This window comes from Lissotriton helveticus, chromosome 2_1 (assembly GCF_964261635.1).
Source record: "Lissotriton helveticus chromosome 2_1, aLisHel1.1, whole genome shotgun sequence".
Classification (NCBI taxonomy): domain Eukaryota; kingdom Metazoa; phylum Chordata; class Amphibia; order Caudata; family Salamandridae; genus Lissotriton; species Lissotriton helveticus.
This window is the reverse complement of record NC_136059.1, coordinates 997911840-997936042: the sequence shown is the minus strand read 5'-3', so window position 1 is coordinate 997936042 and position 24203 is coordinate 997911840. Positions and strand designations below refer to the sequence as shown.

At 46.6% G+C, this 24203-nt stretch overlaps 1 pseudogene; it reads right to left on the bottom strand.

Moving 5' to 3' along the window:
• Nucleotides 1–284: 284 nt before the first annotated feature.
• LOC144820567 (U6 spliceosomal RNA) lies at nt 285–380 on the bottom strand (annotated as a pseudogene).
• Nucleotides 381–24203: the final 23823 nt, after the last annotated feature.

Here is a 24203-nt window from a genome sequence, read left to right as displayed (position 1 = left end):
GTTGAAGACAGCATGTGTGCAGGACTGTATAGGTGAATGAGTGTGTGTATGGGTGTGTTAGTTAGTGAATGACTTTCTCAATAGTGTCGTTATGAGTAACTACATATGTTTTAAACTAGTATATGTGATTATTGGTGTATATAAGTGAGTATATGTGAGAGTGAGAGATTGGAAGTGTTCCTGTACAAATAAGAAGGTGTTTCTATAAGTGATTGTTTAAGAGAGTAAGTATGTGTACGTTTCTGTAGAAGTAAGTGTGGTGGTGTGTGTATAACTGTATATGCAAGTAAATGGATGTTTGATGCTTTGTTTGCGCAGGGGCCATGCTAATCTTCTCTATATCGTTCCAATTTTAGTATATGTGTTGCCGAAGCGAGCACACTGTAAAAATTCTCTTTTTCTACTGTTTCATTTTTACTGGATTTACAACTGATTGTTTTGTCTTTTTTCTCTGCAACTTTCTACACCACCATTAATATTTGCATTTAATATGTGCATGTAATGATGCTATTTCTGTTCTGCCTTATTGTTTTTTTGTTTTTCCTCTCTTTTATATCTAACTGTGTGTGAGTAACTCAATGGATGAGTGGTGGTGTGTAACAGGATGTATAGGTGAATGAGTACATATGAGTGAGTGAGTACATGTATGAGTGACAGTATAGGGACTGTTGGTGAATGAGTGGATGCATGTGTAGATCTTGGAATTACTAAATAGGTGTGTTGTAAGTGGTATTGGTATGTCCATTGTTTTGAAAATGTTAGTTTCTATTTTTGAGTATGCGTATCAAAGGTTATATTAGGGCGAGAGGAGGACTGCCACTCTATCACAAGGATGATGTCATCAGTGATGTCATTTGAGATGTCATCAGTGAAGTCATGAGTGATGTCACTGACAATGTCATGAGTGATGTCATATGTGACGTCATCAGCAGTGCATTGCGGGCGCACAAGTTATAGTTAGCTGAACTAACTATAACAGGGGAATTTCAATGGTTTTGTACGAGTGAAATGTCCAACTAACTATAACGCCCCTGAAACCTATGGTTTTTTCAGTGAATTTCTATGTTTTTTTAAATGCTAATTTCTAACTATAATGTGCCTGAAACCTATGTTTTTTTCAGTGAATTTCAATGTTTTTTAAATGCTAATTTGTAATTATAACGTGCCTGAAACCTATGTTTTTTTCAGTTAATTTCTAAGGTGTTTTAAATGCTAGTTTCTAACTATGCTTACAGAGATAGGACATGTGAAGAAAGAAGAAAAAACACACAGAGAGAAGAAAAAGAAATGCTGAAAGAAGCAACAGAAGTCCTCAAAGTCGAAGAAAAGTGCAGGAAGAAGGAAGACATGCTGAAAGAACAAACAGAGGAGCAGAAAGAGGCCTTGTTGTAAAATCATCCTGTACCCTCAACTTTTTCAGATGGGTACTGGTGGTAACTGACTCTGACTAACCAGTCCTAGAGCCAGTGCTATGCTAAAAGACACTTAGAACACAGTTAAAACACCTACATAAACTAGGGAACACTATGCGTTGGGGTACCCCTGTTATTAGCATGACCTACTCTGTAAGCCCCTAGTGTATAACAGGGCAGGGGGATTATAACTACCTCTTAAAATGTGCCACAGGGCGCGTTTTCACACTGGTGAAGGGAGGGGGGGCTGAGCTGACGTTTGCAAACACGCCCTGTGGCCGTTTTAATTTGGTAGATAAAGTCCCCTTGAATCCTCAGAATCCTCAGTGTCCCTTGGGTACAACTAGCCCATCAGGTATCTCCAGTTAGCGCTACAGAGCTGCGTTGCAGAGAGGTGTAAAAATGGGCACGGCCTGGACCACCTCTCTGCAACGTAGCGCAGTGGCACTTACTGGAAGCACCTGGTTGTCTAGTTGACCCCCAGGATTGAAGGGGAATTATTTCCCCAACTTAAAATGAGTCACAGGGCGTGTTTGCACACGTCACATCAGGCCCCGTCCCCTCCCTTCCCCACTGTGTAAACGCATCCTGTAGCCGTTTTAAGTTGGGAGATTAAGTCCCCTTGAATCCTGAGGGTTCCTAGGGGCAAATTAGCCCACTAGGTACCTCCAGTAAGCTCTATTACAGAGAGGTGTAGAAAGGGGCACGGCCTGCACCACCTCTCTGCAACGCAGCGCAGTGGCGCTTACTCGAAGCACCTGGTGGGCTAGTTGGCCCCCAGGGTCCATCAGGATTGAAGGGGAATTATTTCCCCAATTTAAAATGCACCACAGGGTGTGTTTGCACACGTCACTTGTCGATTTTTTAAAACCAAAAAAATATTTTTTTGGGACCCCCTAAGTAGACCTAGGGGGTCAGGGTGTTTCTACCCTGCTCCCTTTTTGCATTTTGCCCCTTAGTTTTACTGATTTCTTGTGCCTCGGTTCTACACTGTGTAAATATGTTTGGGAATAGGCGGGCACTAAGTCCCGAGATATATGTGTAAAACATAATGCATAATGCACACCAAAGATGACCTGCAACTAACATAGAATGTAATTAATTGTTATGCAAGCCATTTATGAAGAGAGGGCACTAAGTCCCGAGAAACAAAACATACTATCAGAAACAATAATGTTAGATGTAAAATACGGAAAATAATTGACTCGTGTTGTGCAGGAAATGTGGTGTCCAAATTAGACTCACTTAGAGATTATGCACTTGAACGTTTTACTGTTTGTATTTTCCCAACAAAGTTGAACAGTATATCTATGTTGAAATTAATGCCAGAATGTTTTACATGCTACATGGGATGTAGGCAAACTGAGTATGCCACTTGTTTATGAGAGAAATGTATAATAAGTAAAGAGTAACTACCAGTACCACAATGCCTCATAAAAGGGCAATTGTGAATTGCTGATAAAAGAGAGAAACAGACAAATGACAAATGTTTGTAACCGTGATCAAGCAGCGGATGCTGCGAAACGCGTCGGTAAAGCTGTGTGCTGTAAGGGCACAGAAATAAACCTGCTATAAACTTCTTTCCTGATGGTGTGCGAGTATAATTGTTTGGTGACAAATTGACGAGCAGGGAAAGCCCGTCCCTGGAACTCGCACCGGCTGTTTAAAGGTGTGCCTTCGATAACGGGAGTAATTTGGTGAAGAAATTGTCAAATATCGGAGTGCACCCGACTAATCCGTGTCTGACTGCCGCTTTGGGATTTTCAAAGAACTGCCGCGGTAATATCGGAAAACGCAGCCGCGTGAATACGGAGACCGCGAATCTGAACAACAGAAAACATCCCAATTTGAAAGGCAGAATTCGGAACAAGGAAAGCGTTGAGGATTTTCCAACCGGCAACGGAGGGACGAAGGACAGAGCAAAGCGCATACCTGACAACGAGGTAAGAGCGCAACGATTGAACGTGCGGGAACTTGAACTTCCTCACACTAAAGTCGCAGCAAGGCACAGGGGCAGCGTAAGCGGCAGCATTACTAATTATACTCCCGCGTATTTACTCCCCAGTATATTGAAACTCACCAGGAATAGCGGGGCAATCTGTGAAGTCTAAATCACAGAAGAAACAGCGTTGTTTGTGAACTAAGTTACCCAGTTAAACGTGGCAAAAATAAGGTTGCCTATTGACATGGAGGAAAGAGCCTTAAAACGGGCACAGAGAGCGGAGGTAATGTTTCAGAAAGTAACATCAAATGAAACTGAGAAAAATAATGAAGGGACACCGAGCACCAAAGGAGAAATCACATTAAAACAATTATTCCTCCAGTTGGAAAGACTTCTAAAAAAAGACATAACAAAAAGCTGGGAGATATTGACAATGGAGAAATATTTAGAACAAAAAATGGTCCCAAGAGGATTATGAATATTTACTCTCCCTAATCACCCTGACACAAGACCGGAAATGCTCATTGATTGGGGGAACAATAACATGCAGTGCTCTTACAATATGATGATGATCATCGCTAAGCACGCTAAAATTGACATTGATGAGATAAAGACAAAGGTGGAAGAACTAGAAGCAAAAATACAGGAAATTAACAAAGATGGGGAAGCAAAAAAACTACGCAAAGCGATGGAAGGAAATTTAGATAGACATGAAAAAGAAGTAGAAGAAAGAAAAGAAAGAAAATACAAAAGAGATCAACATGATTATGCGTCAGGAACATTCCTCACCTTTGCGAAACGCTTCACAAACCTAAGACAACAATTCAAGGCTGACAAGGTGGCATACTACCGCGCTGCGGTTTGTAAGCGCTTAAGATTTTAATCTTTATTTGTTGACGCATTTAGCGCGTTTTTGCTTCGTTTTCTTTGTTTTTGCATTTTTAAATGTGCACTGCTTGGGCTCTCCCCCCCCTCATACCTGCATTTAAATCGGAATATTCACCACCGTTTTCGGTGGGCCCGGGTTCTGTGGGTGGTCCGGGGGCTGTTAGCTGATCGGCGACCAGCGCCATCTTGGTTTGGGACCAGGCTTTTTTCGGCGGGCGCCATCTTGGAGCGGCCACGCGCTCCTCCCTCCATTCCGGCGCCTATTTAAGGCACTTTTAGGCATCTGCCGGCCTGACAAGGTGGCATACTACCGCGCTGCGGTTTGTAAGCGCTTAAGATTTTAATCTTTATTTGTTGACGCATTTAGCGCGTTTTTGCTTCGTTTCTTTGTTTTTGCATTTTTAAATGTGCACTGCTTGGGCTCTCCCCCCCCTCATACCTGCATTTAAATCGGAATATTCACCACCGTTTTCGGTGGGCCCGGGTTCTGTGGGTGGTCCGGGGGCTGTTAGCTGATCGGCGACCAGCGCCATCTTGGTTTGGGACCAGGCTTTTTTCGGCGGGCGCCATCTTGGAGCGGCCACGCGCTCCTCCCTCCATTCCGGCGCCTATTTAAGGCACTTTTAGGCATCTGCCGGCCTGACAAGGTGGCATACTACCGCGCTGCGGTTTGTAAGCGCTTAAGATTTTAATCTTTATTTGTTGACGCATTTAGCGCGTTTTTGCTTCGTTTTCTTTGTTTTTGCATTTTTAAATGTGCACTGCTTGGGCTCTCCCCCCCCTCATACCTGCATTTAAATCGGAATATTCACCACCGTTTTCGGTGGGCCCGGGTTCTGTGGGTGGTCCGGGGGCTGTTAGCTGATCGGCGACCAGCGCCATCTTGGTTTGGGACCAGGCTTTTTTCGGCGGGCGCCATCTTGGAGCGGCCACGCGCTCCTCCCTCCATTCCGGCGCCTATTTAAAGTCGCTCTCTCCCGCGCAGCGGGAACGCGCAGCTGGGACGCCGTCGCATGCCGGAGTCGTGCCTGAGTCCTGCCCGTCTGCGCCCGTCCGCGACAGGACGCGCTGGACGTGGCTGGACTCTGGCCCCCCTCCTGGTCGGTCTACTCTACATCATGCGGTGCTACACCAGAGATAGTCTGGTTGCCATTGAGAGGTCGCGGCCACCCTGCTCTACACCTAGGGTGGATCCCTTATGCGGCCCGTTATCGTGTGGCTGCGGATGCTTTACGCTGGCTGCCCCCGTAAGCAGGAGCTGCGGGGACGTCCTGCGCACGCCCCTAAGCCCGTCGCCAGGTATTAGCATTTGGAATCTTAACGCTAGGTCGCTTGTCAAGCACCATCTTGACATTAATGACCTGCTAGGCAGGGAGTTGCCTGACCTATTCTGTGTAACAGAGACCTGGCTGCAGGATGCTGACACGGCCATTGTCAATCTGGCCTTCCCGCCGGAATACTCGGTATTCACCTTGAATAGGACCTCAAGAGGCGGGGGTATTGCTCTTGCCGTCAAGTCCTGTTACCCTACTACATGGCATGGGCAAAAGATCCCGGGTTGCGAAAGCGCCCTGTTTAAGGTCGCTATTACATCCAACTTCACCCTGTCGGGACTTGTAATTTATAGGCCCCCGGGGAGTGAAGTGGCCTTTAGAGCAGCGTTACCTGAGGCTATTAGCAATCTGGCTACGGGGTGCTCCAATTTTACCATCATTGGAGATTTAAATCTGCACTTTAACAACTCCAGTAGTCCCTCAGTATCCAGTTTCCTGGCAGACCTTGAGGCGTTACAGCTGAATCAGTTGGTGACGCAGCCCACACACTCAGGGGGTCACACCCTTGACCCGTTTTTTACCAATCTGACGGAAGTCTGTATCACCAGCTACACACCTCTGGCATGGACTGATCACTATTTGATACAGTTCCACTGCCCTATCGTGGCTAGTCCTTCTAAGCCAGTGGTGTGTTCTGTTCCAAGAAGACGCTGGAACAAACTTAAGCTGGATAAGTTCTTTCATCTCTTATCAGCTGACCCGCTTGACGTCTTAGGTCCGCCGGACCAGATGTACGACAGGTTTAGCGACTGGGTCTCCAGGGCCTTGGACACCCTCATCCCCTTGGTGACCTGTAAAACTGGATCTGGCAAGGCCAGCCCCTGGTACGACGACTCTCTGCGGGCTCTGAAGGTTTCTTGCAGGCGCGCAGAGCGGGCATGGCGCAAAGCCTATTCCAGCTCTAAGAAAGTCTTATATCAGGCAACAGTGAAGGTGTACCATCGGGCGGTGTGTAGAACTCGTGCCGCTTTTTATGCGACACAATTCAGGAACAGTTCGAACCCGGCAAAGGCTATCTTTAAGGTATTGAAAGACCTCACTGCCAAAAAAGTTACAACATCACACCAGAGCTCTGTGGAGCACTGTGAAAAGTTGGCAGAGTTTTTCCTGGAAAAGGTGAATGCCATCTACCGAGCCTTTCCTGTGGTCGTTCCCTCGGCGATTACATCTTCTAAGCCACCACCATCTGAGGGACTATGTTCTCTACCTTTGTTAAACTCTGATAGCCTAGGCACTTTGGCCCGCAGAGTGAAGTCTGGGTCCCCTGAGGATCCACTTTGCCCTGAAGTGTTCAAGGACCTTGCGGCACATGACATCTCTCCGCTTTGTTCCTTGGTCAATGCGTCACTTACATCTGGCGTAGTTCCACTGAAGTGGAAGCGAGCCATGGTTCGTCCGATCCTGAAGAAACCTAGCCTGGATGGGAGCAAGCCGGAGAGCTATCGGCCTATTTCACTCTTGCCGTGGCCGGCTAAGGTGATGGAGGCACACGTAAATGCCGCTCTCTCGGAACATCTCCGTCGAGCTGATATACTCGACGCCACGCAGAATGGGTTCAGGGCAGGTCATAGCACGGAGACGGCTCTGCTTTACATGGTGGAGCACCTTCGCTCCGTGCTTGACGCGGGACAAACGGCAGCGCTGGTGCTATTAGATCTAAGCGCTGCCTTTGACACCGTCTCGCACCCTATCCTTCTGCAGCGTTTAGAGGAGGCTGGTGTTACCGGCACTGCTCTCGACTGGTTCCGGTCGTTCTTAACCAACCGGGCCTTTAGCGTGACCGTCCCACCTTATCAGTCAAAATTCCTTCCGTTGAACCTGGGCGTCCCCCAAGGCTCCTCGCTGAGTCCTACGCTGTTCAATCTGTACGTAAGGCCGCTAGCTGAGGTTGTCAAACAATGGGGTATGACCATGGTGTCATATGCCGATGACACCCAGCTAGCGGTCACGATCAGCGGGGATGCTGAAGTCGACGCTCCTAGGTTTCAACAAGGACTGAGGGCGGTCGCTAGCTGGATGACGCTCAATTGTCTCCAGCTAAACGCTAGTAAGACCGAGGTGATGGTATTTGGTAGGCAACCGGAACTGTGGGGAGAGAGATGGTGGCCGGAGGAGTTGGGTCCTGCTCCCATCCCAGTCGCCGAGCTTAAGAACCTCGGGGTCTGGTTGGACCCTTCCCTTACGTTTGCATGCCACACTAAACGCACGGCTGCTTGTTGCTTCGGCATCTTGCGTGGGCTCCGTCCTGTGCTAAAGTTCTTCGATGCCCCCACTCGGCAACTCATGATCCAAGCTACCGTCATCTCCAGGCTGGATTATGCTAGTTCTTTGCTGGCCGGGTTGAACGTAGCTGAGATCGGGCGCCTGCAACGGATCCAGAATGCAGCAGCGAGAGCGGTGGTAGGCCTTCCAAGATTCTGTCCTACCTCCAGCACCATACGAGCGCTGCATTGGCTCCCGGTGGCGCAGCGGATTCAGTTTAAGGTCCTCTGCGTCGCCTATAAGATCTTGAAGGGGTCCCCGGCAACGATCCTTACGACCCTCATGGCCAACTACATCCCAGCACGACCCTTAAGATCGGCAGACCTCGAATTGGCCGTGGTACCGCGCTTTAAGCGAGGCAGGGCCGGTGGACGCTCATTTCGAGTGCGGGCCGCTGCTTTGTGGAACTCCTTACCCCCGGCAATTCGCGCTACGAGCGATTTGCTTTCTTTTCGTCGCGCCGTGAAAACATTTTTATTCCCTTAGTTATTTTGCTTGTGCTGTTTTTATTTAGTTGTGTTGTGTAGCTGCCTTGTCGGGCGCCAGGACGCTCCTTAGCTGGAGCATCTGTGCGCCTAATAAAAACCACATAACATAACATAACATAACAAGGCTAACAAAAAGCCCTTAAATCCATCTTTGAACATAACCCCGAGTGAATCCGATACAGACTACAGTAATACAGAAGACCTGATACCACAAGGACAAAAACCGTCTTTTTTAGAGGAAATGCAACTAGTGTACTTCGACCAACACTACCCAAGGGAAGAGGCAGGTCCAGAGGCAGGGGTTTCTCAAGAGGAAGTGGACTATAAACATCAGGAGAACAAAACGCAAAATTAAACGAGGCAAAAGGAGGAAACAAGGGATACAATCTGAGAAACAGAGTAACAACTGCTTGAATAATCTTGAAAAAGAAGAAAACGAACCCTACTTGATAATCAATCTTTCCAAACACACACTAACAAGCGCAGAAGAAACACTGCTGAATAAAGGGCTGACATTCTGCCCTGAAAAACATTGGGATCTGGTGGAAACCAAGATTGATGTATATAAATATGTTAGAAAGATTAAATTATCTAAGTTTTTCAAGAAACAGGGAAGACAAAATAAAGAACAGAACACAACTAATACCAACAATGCTGAAAATCAAGCGTTAAGTATACAGGATATACCAGCATTAAGAACAGCTCATGAACTGGTACATGAAATAAATGAAGACTCAATCTCAGACACTCAAATCCTAACAGAAATGGGACACAAAACCTGTAAACATCTGAGGACAGACTTCAAAAAACAGTCGAAATTCTGTCCGATATCACATCCAGGGAACAAAATTGACCTCTTCTATGATCTGGTGAATGAGGAATTGGACAAGCTGAACAACATCAAAATAAAGAAGAAAGAAAATCTGACGGTCGAGGAACGTAACGCATTGGAATCATTAATGTCAAATGATAGCCTGGAAATCAAACCAGCGGACAAAGGCGGAAATATAGTAATCCAAAACAGGGAAGACTATATGAAGGAAGCAATGCGACAATTAAGTGACATCAAAAATTACAAAAAATTGGATAAGAACCCAATCAATGAAATGATAACGGACCTGGAAAAACGTCTAAAAAAGTGGCACGATCAAAACTTACTAAGTGAAAACGAATTACAATTCCTCAACACTCAAACTCCGATTACTCCAACACTTTACTTTCTCCCGAAAGTGCATAAGACATTGAACAGACCTCCTGGGCGACCAATTATTTCCAGCTGTGGTTCGCTGTATGAAAATGTAGCGAACTATGTAGATAATTTTTTGGCCCCAATTGTACCTACTCTATCCTCGTATATAAGAGATACTGGGGACTTTCTTAGACATTTGATGAACATAGAATGGATGGATGGATACCGGCTGGTAACCATCGATGTAGTATCTCTTTACACCTCAATAGATCACAAACTTGGACTGAAAGCAATAGAGTACTTCTTGAAGCAAAAACCCATAGAACAATTGAAACATTGCAAGATGATCGTGGAAATGGTAGAAATGTGCCTTAGTAACAATGTTTTTCTTTTTAATAAGGCACACTACACTCAATTATGTGGAACAGCAATGGGAGTTTCCTTCTCTCCAAGCTACGCCAACCTGGTCATGGGGTGGTGGGAGAAGATGGTGGCTTGGAGAGAGGGAAATGACCAATACATAGCCAGAGTGGTCCTCTGGCTACGATTTATAGACGACCTTTTCATAATTTGGAACGGTTCGAACAAAGAATTCCTGGAGTACCTGAAAATCCTAAATGAGAACGAGGAAGGACTAAAGTTCACACATGACATAAGTACTAGTGAAATAGTATTCCTGGATACCAAAATATATGTTGAAAATGGTCAATTGGAGACAACAGTCCACAGAAAAACAACTGCCACGAACAGCATACTTCATGGCCAAAGTTTTCATCCGGCAACCTTAAAAAGAAACATACCTTATGGCGAGTTCATAAGGATGAAAAGGAATTGTTCTAATCAAGAGGAAATGAATAAAAAATTCAAAGAAACTGCTGCCAGATTCAGGAAAAGGGGATATAAACAACATGATATTGATCAAGGTGAAAGGAGAGCAAGAGAATAAAGTAGACTTGAAACGCTAATCCCTAAAAAAGAAAAAGAAAAAGAAACTGAAACGACCTCCAGGGAACCAATCAGAATGATATTGACATATACCATTTAATACGCAAATCATTGCAAAAATACGGGCATGTTTTACAAAAGGATCCTGACATAGGGAAGGAGATTGGAAAGTTTCCACAGTTAACATATAGGAAAGCTCCATCCCTATCTGACAAATTGGTTAACAGCCACTTCGAAATAAAAAAGAAAAAATCGAAAAATTGGCTAGATGGAAGACGGAATGGTTTCACCAAATGCAGCCAATGCAAGGCCTGTCAAGTGGGACGAAATCTTACCAAAATAAAGGATCCAAATGAAAAGTTTTTTAAATTGAAAGTACAATTACCTGCAAAACCACCCATGTGGTTTATTTGTTACAATGTTTTTGTGGCCAAAGATACATCGGGAGTACCATCTGCCCTCTCCATAAAAGGATATTAGAACATATCCGTGCAATAGAGAATCACGATCAAAGCTATGCAATGGCAAAACACATGATGACTCATGAAAAGCAAAAAAAGACTTGGAAAGACATGACATACAGTGGCTTGGTAACAGTGCCAATAAAGGAGAGAGGGGGCAACAGACTGATGACCTTACGTCGCCTAGAATCAAGGCTAATCATTCGTTTTAAGACTAAGATCCCTGGGGGCCTAAATGGGGACGAGGAACTTTATGTGCACCTTTAAGAAGCTAAATCCTGGCAATTGACAAAAGCAAAAGCATTCAACATAGAACTGTGTAAATATGTTTGGGAATAGGCAGGCACTAAGTCCCGAGATATATGTGTAAAACATAATGCATTATGCACACCAAAGATGACCTGCAACTAACATAGAATGTAATTAATTGGTATGCAAGCCATTTATGAAGAGAGGGCACTAAGTCCCGAGAAACAAAACATACTATCAGAAACAATAATGTTAGATGTAAAATACGGAAAATAATTGACTCGTGTTGTGCAGGAAATGTGGTGTCCAAATTAGACTCACTTAGAGATTATGCACTTGAACGTTTTACTGTTTGTATTTTCCCAACAAAGTTGAACAGTATATCTATGTTGAAATTAATGCCAGAATGTTTTACTTGCTACATGGGATGTAGGCAAACTGAGTATGCCACTTGTTTATGAGAGAAATGTATAATAAGTAAAGAGTAACTACCAGTACCACAATGCCTCATAATAGGGCAATTGTGAATTACTGATAAAAGAGAGAAACAGACAAAGGACAAATGTTTGTAACCGTGATCAAGCAGCGGATGCTGCGAAACGTGTCAGTAAAGCTGTGTGCTGTAAGGGCACAGAAATAAACCTGCTATAAACTTCTTTCCTGATGGTGTGCGAGTATAATTGTTTGGTGACAAATTGACGAGCAGGGAAAGCCCGTCCCTGGAACTCGCACTGGCTGTTTAAAGGTGTGCCTACGATAACAAGAGTAATTTGGTGAAGAAAAAAAAATATATATATATATTTTTTTTTATATATATATGTTAGATTTGGGGGTCTCTAGTTGGCATTGGTAGGTGCCTGTGACAAATAGGGACCCTTGCGTCTAGTCAGGGTAAGGGGCTACACTCCTAAAATAACCCCTGCTTACCCCCTTGGTAGCTTGGCACGAGCAGGCAGGCTTATCTAAGAGGCAGTGTGTAAAGCATTTGTGAACACATACAGTAATATAATGACAACACTACAAATGGACACCTCACAAGTTGTATTATAAAAATAGGTATTTTTATATAGACTTAACACAAGACCAAACGACAAAAGTTGACAATACTGTACTCAAAGATAGACTCTCAAATCTTTTAAAATAGCTCAGTTCTCTCAAGTTGTGAATGCAACACTTTACTCTCAATGTACCTTAAATGCAAAACGCAAGGAAAACAAAAGGGTCGCAGGGAAGTTGATGCATTGGTTCCTTACACGCAAGGTAGTGGATGCGTTGGTTCCTTACTGCTGCGCAGGGGAGTTGATGCTCGCTTCCTTACTGTGTAGGGAGTTGATGCGTCGGTTTCTTACTGCTCTTCGGTGCGATGTGACAAGATGGCACCTTGATACGATACTCTTCTCCTGTGCGATGCGACAAAATGGTGTCTCAGTTGCGATGCGACATCGTTGGTGTGATGCATGCACGCCCGACGGCCGTGGGGCGTGATCTTTGGAGCCTGCAAGAGACCCTGCAATGCGCTTCTCCGGTGATGCGACGATGTCCTCTGTCATAGCGTCCTGCTTCTCCGGCGATGCGCAGCGTTTCGGCGATACGATGATGACAGCAGCAGCAGTAGCTCGCTTCTTCTGCGATGCGATGACAGCGGCTGCGGTGGCGACACACTTCTCGATGTTGCGTCGCGTTTCCAGCACCTAGCGACACGCAGTCTCTCAGAAGGCCCAGCACAATAGCAGGCACTTCAATTCCTAGTAAGGGAATTCAGGGGGGAGCTGGTTGGTGAAGTCTTGTATCCCTGAGACTTCAGTCAGGAGGCAAGCTCTAGTTCAAGCCCTTGGAGATTCTTCTTCAAGTTGATAGAAAGCACACTTTGTGCTTTTCTCCTCTCTTTGGCAATGAAGCAACCACTGCAGGCCAACCCCCAAACACACAGGACAGGGTTAGTCTCCTCCTTCAGCTTCCTGGTTCTTCTCCTCAGCCAAGGTTTGTCTTGATTCCCAGAAGTGATCTAAAGTTCTTGGGTCTAGGTCCCAATATTTATACTACTTTTCTTTGTTCTCTGAAGGCAGAGAGGCCTTTGCCTAGTCCAAGCAAGTTCTTGTCAGTCCTGGAGCACTTTGTTGGCAGTGTGCAGGCCAGGGACATCAGACACACCACAGGAGGTGGAGCCAGCATTGTGGAGGGGAGGCACAGCCCTATTCAGGTCCCAGGTGCAACTCCTCTTTCCCATCTGCATGCAGATCTCTCTATTCAGCCCTGTGCTGACTCACCCTGTCTCTTGGAATCCCCCAGCCCGTGTCACTCAAACTCCACACAAGGAATACACAACCTAGTAGAGGCAAGCTTGGATAGTAAGGCAAGAAATTACCTACTTTCTAAAAGTGGTATTTTCAAACACAGAATGTTAAAACTAACTTCACTAAAATATGCATTTTATCATTATGAGTTCAGGCATACTATACTCAAATTTCTACCTAGTTCCTTGAGTTAGTTAGGATTATAAGATGTAATAATCTAACTCCTCATTCTGGCCTATGGGGAACAGGTAGCCTTGCAATAGTGAAAAACAAAAATGGCTGTAATTCACTATTGGGACATGCCACAAACATTAGGGCACGTCCTACTTTTTATACCTACAATGAACTCTGCCCTTGGGCCTACCTTAGGGGTGACTAATATGTATAAAAGGGAAGGTTTAGGGACTGGGAAGTGGGTGCACTTGTCCAGTTAACATGGCAGTACAAGACTGCACACAGGCTCTGCAATGGCAGACCTGAGACACACTTTACAAGCTGCTCCGGTGGGTGGCACAATCAGTGCTGCACGCCCACCAGCAGCATTGGTTACAAGCCCTGGCCACACGCATTGCACTGTACTAGGGTCTGACGAGTAAACCAATAAAGAAAATCATGGAGTCACTAATCCATACATCAATTTACCATAGGGAGCACTTGCACTGTGGCACTGAACAGCAGTGGCACAGTGCCCAAAAGCATCTAAAACCAGCAAAAACATAAGAGGCAACAGCAAAAAGTGGAAGGGAGACCCACGCCAATGGTGCCAGGTCTAACAAGTGTCCCCTCCAGCTGAAATGTGGGAAGAACTACCCTACCTCCTGGGAGTTCTCCTCACTAAGGCAGAAAAATCTAGACAAACCATCAGCATTGGCGTGTTCTGTACCAGGGCGGTGTTCCACCGTGAAGTCCATCCCCTGTAGGGATATGGACCACCTCAACAGCTTTGGATTCTCACCCGTCATCTGCATCAACCGTCTGAGGGGCATGTGGTCTGTCTGAACCAGGAAGTGAGTACCAAACAAGTATGGTCTCAACTTCTTCAGTGCCCAGACTACAGCAAATGCCTCGCGCTCAATTGCACTCCACCTCTGTTCCCGTGGAAGTAACCTACTGATGAAGGCTACAGGTTGATCTAGGCCCTCTTCGTTAACTTGTGATAGAACAGCCCCCACACCATGCTCTGAAGCGTCTGTTTGCACAATAAACTCTTTTGAGAAGTCGGGCGCCAGGAGCACATTCGCCGTGCACTTGGCAGTCTTCAGGGCATCAAAAGCTCTCTGACAGGTGTCAGTCCAAATCACTCTCTTGGGCTGCTTCCTGGAAGTCAGCTCTGTCAAGGGTGTAACAATGCTGCCATACCCCTTGACAAACCTCCTGTAATACCCGGTGAGTCCTAAAAAGGCTCTCACCTCTGTCTGGGTCTTGGGGGGGTTCCCAAGCCAGGATGGTCTCAATCTTGGGCTGTAGGGGTGCCACCTGGCCGCTCCCGATCTGGCACTTACTCACCTTGATTGTGAGGCCTGCTCTCTGCAATGCCATCAAAACTTCCCAGAGGTGGCGCAGATGTTCTTCCCAACTGGTGCTGAACACTGCAATGTCATCCAGGTAGCCGACACTGAACTCTTCCAGTCCAGCCAACACCTGGTTGACCACCCTCTGAAAGGTGGCAGGGGCATTCTTCATCCCAAAGGGCATAACCCGAAATTGGTAGGGCCCATCTGGTGTGGAGAATGCTGACCTCTCTCTTGCCCCATCAGTCAAGGCGATCTGCCAGTACCCAGGCGTTAAGTCAATCGTGCTGAGGTACCGGGCAGCCCCTAACCGATCAATGAGCTCATCAGCTCTGGGGATGGGGTGCGCATCAGTCCTGGTGACTGAATTGAGCCCTCGGTAGTCCACACAGACCCACAGTTCTGGCGTGACACCCGGTGCGGCAGCCTTTGGGACCAAGACCACTGGGCTTTCCCAAGGACTGCTAGAGGACTCAATCACCCCTAACGCAAGCATCATGGAGACCTCCTCCTTAATGCAACCTCTCACCCTTTCAGTTACCCGTTAAGTTGGTGCTTGACAGGAAGACTGTCCCCAGTGTCTACATCATGGACGCACCAATCAGTGACACTGGGAATCAGGGAGAACAGGTCAGAAAACTGTCCCAGCAACTGGTGACAGTCATTCTGTTGCTTAGGGGTCAGGTTGGAAGAGAGGTTCACTCCATCCACTGACCCATCTTGCTCTGTTGCAGACAGGAGGTCAGGAAGAGGCTCAGTCTCCTCCTCCATTCCAGCATGTGTTGCTAGGAGCATGCCCACTTCGGACCTTCTAAGTGGGGCTTGAGGCGGTTGACATGCAGGACCGTCAAGGGGTATATGTGAGATAACAATCCCAGGCATACAATATAAAGAAATGGCACACTAGATTAAGGCAAACATACAACTAATTCAATATGAAAAAATACACGTTTAATATGATAGAGACATATAGTAAAAATCAATACATTGATCCAAATTGATAAAATAACATTGTACTAATACATATGTCACAGTAAAAATTATTATTAGAAGAACAGATGGTTTCCTGTCGACGCGTTTCGACATACACACTATGCCTTCATCAGGACTTTAACCATCATATTTCATTGTTTTCAAGTAGGTTCTAATAATGCGGGAAAACGGAAAACCGATATCTTCAAGTTAAAGATATTTGTCCTCGGTGATTTCTAAAAAATAAAATATTTTGCTGTGGTGGTTTTAATTCAAGCTAAGGGCATCCGGATAAGTCGATTTAGTCGTTCGCTCAAACACAAAAGGCTTGTGCACGATGTATCGATAGTGTCACGCAAATATGATGTATCAGAGCGGGTGATTACTCTTTTAGTGTTCCGCGGCTCCCAGCCCATACATATGGTACATCGGTCAAAGCATAAAAATGCGGCGTGTCCACGTACACCAGCTATCGCTTCCGTTTTCCACACGAGTGAAGGGGTTCCTGGGAGACCGCAAGTCCACCAAGTAGGTAACTGGACTTTTGCACTCCACCACCTCAAATGGTCTGGTCCACTTATCCTGGAGCGCAAAGGGCTCCACTGGGGCCATGACTCACACTTTCTGACCAGGCTGAAGCTCTACCAGAGTGGTATTCTGGTCGTACCACCGCTTCATCTCCTCCTGGCTGACTTTCAGATTCGCCTCAGTGAGTTTTCTGAAACGCCTAGTTTGGTTCTTGAAGGCCAGCATGTAGCTGTGTTCATCCTGGCGAGGTTTCCTGGGAGATTGCTCCCAGCCTTCCTTGACCAAACTCAAAGGTCCTCCATAGAGAAGCTCAAAGGGAATGAACCCTAGAGATTTCTGTGGCACCTAACGGTATGCAAAGAGAAGGCATGGTAAGAGGAGGTCCCACTTATGCCTCATAGGTTCCTCAAAACCCATTATCATGCCTTTTAGGGTTAGGTTGAACCTTTCAACCAACCCATTTCCTTGGGGGTGGTAAGGAGTAGTGAACTTGTATTTTTCACCACACTCCTGCCACAGGGACTTCATATACTTAAAAATGAAGTTGGTATCTCAGTCAGACACCACCACTCTAGGGAATCCTACTTGTAAGAAAATTCCCATCAGTGCCCATCCCACCACGGGGGGCATCACTATCCTCAGAGGAATGGCTACCGCGTACCGGGTGGCATGATCCACAAAGACCAGGATGAACCTGTTGCCCATGGCTGTCTTGGGGTCCAGTGGCCCCACAATGTCAATGCTCACCCTTTCAAAGGGGGTGCTGACCACAGGGAATGGCTGGAGAGGAGCCTTGCGCTTCCTCCCACTCTTTCCACTTGCCTGGCAAGTCTGATAGGTCCTGCAATGAGTGTCTGAACTCTTGCACATTTGGGACCAATAAAAATGGGTGACAAGCATGTCAAAGGTCTTGTCCTGCCCCAAATGTCCTGCTAATGGCACATCATGAGCCAGCCCCAGTAGGTAGGCTCTGAAGCGCTGGGGTACCACCAGCACACAAGCTGACCCAGGTTCAGCAACCTTTGGCCCACTATACAGGAGACCATTCTCCCAGTAGATCCAATGTCATCCAAACTGATCACCTGCTGCCTGGTTTGCAGCCTGCTGCCGCAAACCCACAAGAGAAGGGCACTTGTTCTGCTCCTCACAGAGCTCCTCCCTGGAGGGACTTCCTTCCTCCTGCCAATGGGTCAGCTCTGGCAGGTATTCCAGATCAGCAATCTCTTCCCGAGTAGGCTTCAGGGCATCCCCCTCAGGACCTGCCTCCTCCTGGGCCATGGGAATCTCAGGGGCTGGCTGCCCATGCCCCCTACCTCTTCTCTTTAAGGCAGGCACCTGGGACATTTTCGAAGGCTCCAGGTCTTCTTGAACACCCTTACTGGCTGCCATAGACCGAGTGGTCACGCAGGCCCACTTAGGCAAACCCAACATCTCTAAATGAGCTTTCCGCTCCACCTTAGCCCAAGGGGACCTCACCAAATCGTTACCTAAAAAAACATTCAATAGGCATGGCTGGCCTCACAGAGTCCCTGAGACCCCCCCCCCCCCCCACTCAAAGGGAACCTGTGCTACCTTGCAGTGGCTCTCTGTGTTGTCAGCGGCAACAACTGGGTAAAATGCATTGGGGACTACCTGCTCTTCAGACACCAACCGACAACTGACAGCTGTCACACTGGCTCCGGTGTCTCTAACAGCTTCCACCCTCTTGCCATTGATGCTCAACCACTGCCTGTATTTTTTAGTGTTATCAGGCAGCTGGGTCCTGGGGACCACCTCACAGTCTCCTAAAGAGACAAGGGACATCTCTGCGGGACCCCTCCCACCTTGGGCACCCATCTCCTCCCCCAGGGCTACACTAGCTAACTGCCAGGGTGGTGCACCAGTGGTTGCTGTCTTCCCATACAAGGGACAACAGTGGCCTACTAGACCACACTTAAAACAGGTCATGGGCCCTTTATAAACAGGTTTATCTGACGGGGTCACTGCCTTCTTCTCAGGGGGAGGCTGGGAATCTTTCCCTTGGTTCCCTTGGGGATTACTTTGGGACCCTTTCTGGAACTCCCTCTGTTTACCCTTGTCCCCTCCACGTTTCTGCTAGGAACCCTCCCCACATTTGGCAAAGTCTCCAACATGACCCTTCTAAGCCCGGGTGCTCACTCAGCAGTCCACCTCCTCAGCAAGCTTCCTAGGGTTAGTCAGCTTGCTATCAATAAGATGCTGGCGTAGCTCTGGAAAACAGTTATTTGACAAGAACAGTGGCCTACTAGACCACACTTAAAACAGATCATGGGCCCTTTATAAACAGGTTTATCTGACGGGGTCACTGCCTTCTTCTCAGGGGGAGGCTGGGAACCTTTCCCTTGGTTCCCTTGGGGATTACTTTGGGACCCTTTCTGGAACTCCCTCTGTTTACCCTTGTCCCCTCCACGTTTCTGCTAGGAACCCTTCCCACATTTGGCAAAGTCTCCAACATGACCCATCTAAGCCCGGGTGCTCACTCAGCAGTCCACCTCCTCAGCAAGCTTCCTAGGGTTAGTCAGCTTGTTATCAATAAGATGCTGGCGTAGCTCTGTAAAACAGTTATTTGACAAGTGCTCCCATGCTAATAACTCATAGAGTGTCTCAAACGTATCCACTTTGCTACCCTTCACCCAACCATCCAATGTTCTGCAAAAGAAAGACACATATTCCACCCAAGTGTTAGACTCCAGTTTTCTGCAATTTCTAAACCTTTGTCTGTATAACTCTGGGGTCAAACCAAATCTGGACATTAGGGCTCCCTTCATGTGGGTATAGGACATCTGCTCCTCTGTAGGCATATCCAACAAAGTGTCCCTCCCATCACTAACAAAGTTGCCCCACAACCATGCTCTCCAATCATTCTCAAGGATCCGGTGGGCCAACATTGCAGCTTCATAAACCTTAAACCATTGCCCAATGTCCTCATTCTTGTGGAAATCTTTCACTACAACTTTGGGGGTGTAAGCTCTTGCTTCTACATGCACTGGTGGTATGCTGCCGCCAGAGGGAGGAACCTCCAAACTTTTGGCTTTGAGTTCCAATTCCCTCAATCCTTTTTCATGCTCAAAATGCATTCTCTTTTCCTCTATGGCTAACTTATTCATCTCTAATTCCATTCCAAGCTCTATTTTCTTGCTCTCTATGTCTTTCTCCAGCTCTCCTGGGGACAATCCCTTGGAAGAAACACTGCTACCAGCCCCTGAAGGTGCTCTCTCTCCCCAGTTGGGCCCACTGGACTGTCAAGCTGCTCATCTAAGCGGGAATATTTACAAGGGCTTTATCTCCGCTTTTTTGGCTTGCAAAGCCAAAAAAGCAGAGATAAAACCAGCACCCTATTTACAAGAGGGTGCTAACATTCATAATCGCATGTTAGCACCCTTTTCCCCAACGGCTCCCTTTGCATCTCCAATGAGATGCAAAGTGGGCGTTAGTGGGCATACCCCAGATGGACTACCTTGTAAATATCGCTGATGTTTACATCGCGATATTTACAAGGCAGCCCACATGATTTTAGCACACATTAGATTTTGGTGAAAACGGCAGTTTTCGCCAAAATCTAACATCTGCTAAAATCCTAACTTAGCCATCCGTTACATAGGGGGTGGATTATGCTGATACGACCCTGTGGGTCGTATCAGCAAGGTTATCGCACTTTTGCAGGGAACATCGCTGGAAAACAAGCGATGTTCCCTGCAAAAGGGCGATAACCTCCCTATCTCTGGAACTTTTATCGCCCTCGAGTAACGCTTTGTTAATTGCGCGCTACCAGGGCGATAAAAACCAGAGATGGACGGCGATAATAAAACTATCGCTCAGCACGGCCAGCGTTGTTAATATGCCCCTAAATTCTCTGCCTCCATTGTTGGCTCCTCAGGATGCTCACCGGCATTCCTAGGTTCTACCCAGGCCCTCAGCTTATTCCTCTTTCCTGGTGAGGCCTTTCACAGAGATTTTAAATTTCTTGAACAAAGCTTTGAGATGGGGCACAGTGTAGGTATCAATTCTCTCTTCTTCCAATACAATGTCTACAGATACTATGGATGCTGACTTGCTCATGGCAGCAAAAAGACTGGCAGTTCTCAAGAATCCAAAAATAGAAAAGAAGTTCCAAGGAAACATTTCTCTCACCAAGTTTGTGGTTGCGTTATGGTCTGCATTCACTAGTAGTGTACCCCAATCACTGTATATGAATCACAAATACAAGTCCAAATCCTCACCGCTGACCACCAATGTTATATTTGGGCGTCTCTAGTTGGCATAGGTAGGTACCTGTGACAAATAGGTACCCTTGCGTCTAGTCATGGTAAGGGACTACACTCCTAAAATAACCCCTGCTCACTCCCTTGGTAGCTTGGCATGAGCAGGCAGGCTTATCTCAGAGGCAGTGTGTAAAGCATTTGTGAGCACATACAGTAATACAGTGACAACACTACAAATGGACACCACACAGGTTGTATTATAAAAATAGGTATTTATATATAGACTTAACACAAGACCAAACGACAAAAATCCACAATACTGTAATCAAAAATATTCTCTCAAATGTTATAAAATAGTTCAGTTCTTTCAAGTTGTAAATGCAACACTTTACTCTCAATGTACCTTAAATGCGTAACGCAAGGAAAACAAAAGTGTCGCAGGGAAGTTGATGCGTCGGTTCCTTACACGCAGGGGAGTTGATGCGTCGGTTCCTTACTGCTGCTCAGGGGAGTTGATGCTCGCTTCCTTACTGTGTGGGGAGTTGATGCGTCGGTTTCTTACTGCTCTTCGGTGCGATGCGACAAGATGGCACCTCGATGCGATACTCTTCTCTGGTGTGATGCGAAAAATGGCAGCTCGGTTGTGATGCGACAACGTTGGTGCATGCCCGACGGCGGGCGGCGACTCGATGATCTTTGAAGTCGCGACAGGCCCCGCTTCTCCAGTGATGCGACGATGTCCTCTGTGCCAGAGTCCCGCTTCTCCGGTGATGCGCCACGTTTCGGCGATGCGATGATGACAGCGGCTCGCTTCTTCGGCAATGCGATGACAGCAGCTGCGGTGGCGACAGGCTTCACGTTGTTGCATTGCGCTTCCAGCGACACGCAGTCTCTCAGAAGGCCCAGCACAACAGCAGGCACTTCAATTCCCAGCAAGGGAATTCAGGGGGGAGCTGGTTGGTGAAGTCTTGAATCCCTGAGACTTCAAGCTGGAGGCAAGCTCTAGTTCAAGCCCTTGGAGATTCTTCTTCAAGTTGATAGAAAACAAACTCAGTCCTTTTCTCCTCTCTTTGGCAATGAAGCAGCCACTGCAGGCCAACCCCCAAACGCACAGTACAGGGGTAGTCTCCTCCTTCAGCTTCCTGGTTCTTCTCCTCAGCAAAGGTTTGTCTTGATTCCCTGAAGTGATCTAAAGTTCTTGGGTCTGGGTCCCAATATTTATACTACTTGTTCTCTGAAGGCAGAGAGCCCTTTGACTACTCCAAACCAGTTCTTGTCAGTCCTGGAGCACTTTGTTGACAAGACTCCAGCTTTCCTTTCAGTGTGTAGGCCAAGGACATCAGACACACCACAGGAGGTGGAACCAGCATTCTGGAGGGAAGTCACAGCCCTATTCAGGTCCCAGGTGCAACTCCTTCCTCCCATCTGCATGCAGATCTCTCTATACTGCCCTGTGCTGACTCATCCTGTCTCCTGGAATCCCTCAGCCAATGTCACTCAAGCTCTAGACAAGGAATACACAACCCAGCAGAGGCAGGCTTGGATAGTTAGGCAAGAAAATACCTACTTTCTAAAAGTGGTATTTTTAAACACAGAATGTTATCATTCTGAGTTCAGGCATATTAAATTCGAATTTCTACCTAGTTCCCTGAGTCAGTTAGGATTATAGGATGTAATAATTTAACTGCTCATTCTGGCCTATGGGGAACAGGTAGCCTTGCAATAGTGAAAAAACGAAAATGGCTGTAATTTACTATTAGGACATGCCACACACATCAGGGCATGTCCTACCTTTTACCTACAATGCACCCTGCCTTGGGCCTACCTTAGGGGTGACTAATCTGTATAAAAGGGAAGGTTTAGGGACTGGCAAGTGGGTGCACTTGTTCAGTCAACATGGCAGTACGAGACTGCACACAGGCTCTGCAATGGCAGAACTGAGACACACTTTACAAGCTGCTCCGGTGGGTGGCACAATCAGTGCTGCAAGCCCACCAGCAGCATTGGTTTCAAGCCCTGAGCGCACACAGTGCACTGTACTAGGGTCTGACAAGTAAACCAATCAAGCCAATTATGGATTCACTAATCCATACATGAATTTACAATAGGGAGCGCTTGCACTGTGATACTGAACAGCAGTGGCACAGTGCTCAAAAACATCTAAAACCAGCAAAAACATAACAGGCAACAGCTAAAAGTGGAAGCGAGACCCACATCAATAGTGCCAGGTATATATATATATATATATATCTCCTTAAAGTTTATATATCCTTAAAGTTTTCCGCCAACCATCCAAAGGACGAAAAGCAGACCCAAAGTAAGTGCAACGCAGGTTTATTCCAAAAATGCTCTCACCTCCGCCATTACGCTTTTCGGCCTCCAACGAGGGCTTGATCACATGACACGTTTCGGAGACATTTTTTACTTTTTAAAGTGCTAGTGGCGAAAACACATGTGATGAAAAATCATAGACATAGACGGTACATTCAGTAATGTCATATAAACCTAGTTACCGTACTGCATTTATAAAATCAATTCATGAATTGAGATATAATAAATATGTGCAAAGAGAATTTCTCCAAGGAAATGGCCTGCTCGGTTCCACTCCTTCCCTGAAAGTTTGGGGGTGATTCGTCAAGTGGGGACCGAGAATAAAGGGGGGCCGCAAAACATGTTTTCCCCATGCAATTTTCTATAGGGACCTTTAGCCAGGGCTACAGCCCGAACGGCTGAACGGAATTACACCAAATTTGGCAGAGAGATAGAGTTCAGTTCGCAGATTGTGCTTTTTATTAAATGGTGTAAATCCGTTCAGTAGTTTCTGAGAAAATTAAAAGTAAAATCATAGCGATATCTAGAGACAAAGTACCGCACGCGTACGGAAATCCGTACAATTACGAGCACGAGCTGCATGCTGATTGGCTGTCAACTGTCTGTCAACACTCCAAACCAGGAAGTATTGGCAGCCATCTTGTTCATCCCTAGAACCGAGTCACAAGAAAACAGTAAAACAAAGTTGAGAAATAAGGAAAGGGGGCAGGGTAGAAACATCCTGACCCTCTAGGCTTGCTCTGGGGGTCGTACATGGATCTTTAGGCTCAAATTATAATTTTTTTAAAATAAAAAATCGCGCGGTACGTGTATGGTACTCGTACGCGTAGGAAAAGGGAAAAAAAACTAGAAGTCCGTTTTATTCTTAATTAGCTCCCGGGGGGGGGGCAAATCCTGGGGGCGATGTTTGTACATAATCAGGGCTTGTAAGGTGCCCCGAGCTCCGGGGAACGCCACCCCTCTGTGGTTTTATTTTGAAGTATGTAGGGGGGTTACGGTCCCCCTTCCCGCAGCTCAGGGACCGCCACCCCTCGGGGCTTTATACCGAAAACCGTACAATTACGAGCACGAGCTGCATGTTTCTTGGATGTCAACTGTCTGTCAACACTCCAAACCAAGAAGTGTTGGCAGCCATCTTTTATTTAGAAGTATGCGGGGGGCTCACAGCCCTCCTACA